Source organism: Megascapheus bottae, chromosome 13 (assembly GCF_031878675.1).
Source record: "Megascapheus bottae isolate mThoBot1 chromosome 13, mThoBot2.hap1, whole genome shotgun sequence".
NCBI classification, from domain to species: Eukaryota; Metazoa; Chordata; class Mammalia; order Rodentia; family Geomyidae; genus Megascapheus; species Megascapheus bottae.
The window spans coordinates 35,003,288-35,008,506 of record NC_143521.1 but is presented as its reverse complement, the minus strand read 5'-3'; the positions used below and the strand labels follow the sequence as shown (position 1 = coordinate 35,008,506).

Genomic DNA, 5,219 nt, shown 5'->3' with positions numbered 1-5,219 from the left:
CCACATACATAGAAAAAAAAAGCCAGAAGTGGTGCTGAAGCTCAAGTGGTAGAGCTCTAGCCTTGAGAAAGTCCAAGGACAGTGCTCAGGCCCTGAGCTCAAGCCCAGGACTGGCAAAAAAAAAATTACCAAAAAAAGTATGAAGATAGCAGACCTGGCCCTACCAATACAATATTTTCATAAGTATGTTGAAAGATTAACCATCCCATTATTTAATATAGTATACAGGAAGAATTAGTTTTTATAGGCTCAAAGTGGAAGAGATAGGCTGTTTTATGAAACCACTGTAATTATGGAAAGAAAATAACATTTTATCTTCAGTGTATTGAAGAATTTGGAGTCTTCATAGTATCAATAAATACTTCCTAGAATGGAAATATTTATTTTAGAGAAAAACTCATTGTGTTTCTAAATATATATGAATAAATGTGAGAAGTTAGCTTCAAAGAATGTGTTCTGAATTTCAATGAGACTATTATAAGAATGTATTTTAAAAGTCCTTTTAAGTGATAGATTTTACATCAACTTGCAAATTAAATTTTAGGACATAATGTAGTGAAAAAATGTCACTTATATTAAGCAAGCATGTTTACTTATACAGTAAAATAAAAGCTTTCCATTTATTTAAGTATTGTAGAAGGATTTAATGGAATTCATAAAAGCTGATACATTATTTCTATTTCTATTTATCAAGGCATGTTTCTTGGTCAACGATATTCTGTTACTCATAACATTGTGATCAGCATTTCATTTTATCCAATTCTTTCCAGTTTGTGGGTATTATACATTTTGTCACCAGGGGTCAGTATTGATCTATATTCCAACAAGTTAAAAATAATGTTAGTGGGTAATTTGTAATAAGTGTTCTCCAGGTTAAAGAAACATTTATGCAAAGTCTAAATTTAGGTAGCAGTTCCTACAGATGAAAATATCATCTCTGGTAAGTTCAATGATCCTGGGGGCACAATAATTTTCTCTAGTGATTTAATTCAAAATAACCAAATAGTGATTATGTTCAAAATAATCTCATATGTATTATAATGGAGTTAAAAATGCATCAGTATTTTGAGACCGTTTAGGGGATCTGTGCTTTCCAGAGCACACAATGAAGGAGTCAAGAATAAGAAAATAAGTGCTACTTGGTTTAGTAGGAGCTGGATCTTACTCTGTCTCTGCAGGGAACCAGTTGTGTGTGTGTTTTTAAATTACTAATAAATTTCATTTATTTTCTACAAAGCATCATCTTTGTTTATGCAACATATGAGTTTGCTGGCAGGTTTTTGCTTTTTCCTAAATTCAAACATTGATCCTTACCACCCCCAGAATATGCCAGCCTTATATAAGGCCTTTACTGTGGTTATTAATTTATTTAGTACATTAATGTAGACGCCAATCCAGTCAAGACTGGGTTTTATACAACAGGGATATGCGTAAAAGCATAGCAAGGATACATAAACACAAACCAAAGTCAATGAGGAAAAAGAGACTTTAATGTTCTACAAGTCAAAAAAAAAAGGCGATCTCAAAACAACAACAGCAGCAGCAACAACAAAAGAAAAAAAACATAGCTTTACTAAAATCAAGGTATTTTTTCCCTCCAGAACCAGGTATGTAAATTGATTATTATCTGTCCTTGTTTGTCTCTATCTCTATCACTTTCTCTACACACAAACACACACACACACACACACACACACACATACACACACACACAAATCAATCAAGCTCAGAAAGAATAAAAGGGAAAGTATTTATAATCCATCATAGCACTGTGAATTAGAAGTTGTCATTTGAACTTAAGTTTTATAAGATTGACAGAATATAGCAGACCTCTCTAAAGCATTGATCACGGTATTTTGTAGGATTTTATAATTCTCCCTGAAGTACTAAAACCCAATAAATAAATTTATATATTAAAATATCAGATTTGTACCAAGATATGTGGATACTGATATATAAGATTTACAGTTTTCTAATATAAACTATTAATCAATAAAATAGTATTATTCTACAAAATATTCAAAAGAGACGGTTTACAATTCATACAAATTCAGAATTGATATCTAATCATGTATGTTTACCTTAAACCTACATGAAAAAAATCCCAAGAAAAGTGCATTTAAGTAAAAAAAATCCCACCTTTCAAAAATATCTTTATGTTTTTATGCTTGGGAATAAGAGTACATTATTTTTTTATTGTAATGTAGAGGGGTTACAGTTATATTCACCAAGGAAACCATTGAGCCGATGTTCCTCTGAGTCTGGCTTACTTCATTTAATATGATTTTTTTCCAAGTCTTTCCATTTCCTTACAAATGGGGTGATGTCATTCTTTCTGATGGCAGCATGGAATTCCACTGTGTGTAAATGCCACATCTTGTTGATCCAATCATCTACTGAGGGGCATCTGGGTTGGTTCCTTGTCTTCACTATGGCAAATAGTGCTGCAATGAACATTGTTGTGCTAGTGGGTTTAGTTTGTCCTTCTTTCTGGAGGATTGGGTAAATACCAAGTGGAAAGGCTGGGTCATAGGGGAGCTCTATGTTTAGTCTTTTGAGGAATTGCCATACTGCTTTCAATAGTGGTTGAACGAGTTTACACTCCCACCAATAGTGTAGTAGTGATCCCTCCTGACCACATCCCCTCCAGCATCTAGTTTTAGATTTCTTGATTATAGCCATTCTAAATGGAGGGAGGTAGAATCTCAAAGTTGTTTTGATTTGCATTTCTTTTATGGCCAGAGAAGTTGAGCATTGTTCCTGAAAGTAAGTCTAAATTGAAACCCTGACCAAGAAATTATAACAATCACGACCCACAGCGAATAATTACTTGCTGAAGGCAAAACCTCAGTCTTTAGGGAATGATTCCTGAATCCAGTTTTACTCTATACAATCTGTAATGCATTGTATATAACCAAAAGTTTTTACATGTTCAAAGAAGAAAAAGCAGGAGCACTTGACTCATAATCAAAATAAGAAACATTTCCTGAAATGGCAGAACCATGTAGAATTACGTAACTTGGGTCTTTTTTATGTGTTCAAGAATGTGAAGGAAATAATACTCAGTGAATTATAATTTCCTATTTAAGTATTGGAGGCAAAATGTTCCTTGAGATCTGAGCTTAAGGTCCCAGGCTGAGTTTGTATCTTTGTTTTGCATCTGCTAACTTCTATCACCTTGGCTAAATTCCCTCAGCACCTTTTAGTCTCAGTTTCCTTACTTGTGACATGACCATAAAATCTCTTGTTCATAGATAGTGTATGTGAAACACTTAATCTAGTTTTCACCACATGGAAAGCATTTAAAAAATGTGTACATGCAACCATATTCATTTTGTCTTTCTGAAAATTATTAGCTATGGAAAGAAACTTTTGTATCCTGTGGCCTTAGGAAACATTGCTATTGACTACTAAATTGATATGCCTTGGATCTGCAAATAATCTTCATAGAAATGAACTACTTTAAACAGAGAAAAGATGTAAATAATTTTGACTGCTAGGCAATCAGTAATTTTGTACAAATAAATTGACATCACATTTTGATTTTGATTACAAAACTTCTGTTCACCAGGAATTCATTCTTTATTCAAAAACTGAACGTTTGATAACAACTTATGTAACCTTTGCTCCTTTTGACATCTTGTCAATAATATAAATGATCAATGGATGCTTGACAAACACAGAGAATTTGAAAGGGAAAAACATGTTTGTGAACCTGAGACCATTTTTGCATAGGCAGTGGGTACATAAAATGAGTTCATGACATACCTAAATAATTTTTTTAACAATGTCAAATTTGCAGTTTATTTTCATAAACAGGAAACTAATGAAATTGAGTCTTCCATTGAAAATGAATACTATCTTCAAAACAAAGTAGCTCCTTATGGCAGGACATCGTTACTCTAATTAAAATATCTAAATGGGAATATTATCTCACTGCATTTGTTTCTCTATTTTAAGTAAGATGTAAGATACATAACCAGTTTTTTCTCTTTGTTTCTATATTTCAAATGCATAGTCTAGATGAGCTTTCCTCTCTTCGTGAATATAATTTTGTTGCAGGCATTAGGACAGATAGGAGTGTTTAACCGCCGTTGAGGCTTCCAGCTCTTTAATTTTGTCTTCGGCCTCTGTCAGTTTATCTTTCAAAGCTGCAATTTCCTTCTTCATGGGCATCACAATAAACCGAAGTTTCTCAGCATCCTCTTGGGCCTTTTTCATTTTATTTTCTCAATTTTCTTCCTCTTGTCCTTCTGATGGTTGTCTCCATAAGTCTGCTGACTTTGGATCCTGCGCCCAGCATGCTCCCTCCTGCTCCAGCCTAAGATGAAGCTGGTGACCCGAAGGTGTCCCAGATCATTCTGTCCAGCTTGTAAAACTGCGTTCTGTCTCTTCAGATCCTCTTCTTTAGCCAAATACAGTTCCTTAAATTTTGCTCTTTTTAAATTAAATTCTTGTTCAAGCTGCTGCTGTGTGCGTAAAAATTCTGCTATTGGTTGCTGAAGAGAAACGTCAGGCTGGGAAGCCTGGCCAGGCTGCGCCATGGGGCCAGGCAGCCAAGCTCAGGGACCAGGGAAGATGGGAGGGAAAGCTGCGCCCTGGCTGCTATGGGCTCAGCTCACACCTAAATAATTGAAAGTAAGTATTTAAACAGATCACGTGCACCAGTGCTCATAGTTACATTATACAACTAGCCAAAGGAAAAAGAACTTTAAGTGTGTATCAGCAGAGAAATAAACACATACAAGAGAATATTATTCAGTCATAATGGGAATGCATGAGATCTGGTACTTGCCATAACATGGACATAAAGTGGTTAGCATAGAAATATACAATTTGTAAGATGACAGACACAAAGTTGCAAACTGAAGCCGGCCAGGTGTGGTGGCTCATGCCTGTAATTTTAGCTACTCAGGAGGCTGAGATCTGAGGATCAGGGTTCAAAGCCAGCCTGGGCACCAAAGGACCTAAGACTTTATCTCCAACTAACCTCTAGGGAAAAAAAAAAGGGGAAGTGGGGCTTGGCTCAAGGGTAGGGTGGTAGCCTTGAGCTGAAGAGCTCAGGGGCAACGCTCAGGTGGAGTTCAAGCCCCAGGACCCACCCACAAAAACAAAAAAACAAAAAAAGATGCAAACTGTGTTAGTCTATATCAAAAACAAATCAATCCATAGAGCTAGAAAGATGGAATAAATGTTCAAGAACAGGGGATGGGAGTTTT

General features: G+C 35.3%; 1 pseudogene; it reads right to left on the bottom strand.

The window, feature by feature from the left end:
- Positions 1-4,065: 4,065 nt before the first annotated feature.
- LOC150055809 (rab GTPase-binding effector protein 1 pseudogene) lies at positions 4,066-4,544 on the bottom strand (annotated as a pseudogene).
- Between the last annotated feature and the right edge of the window lie 675 nt (positions 4,545-5,219).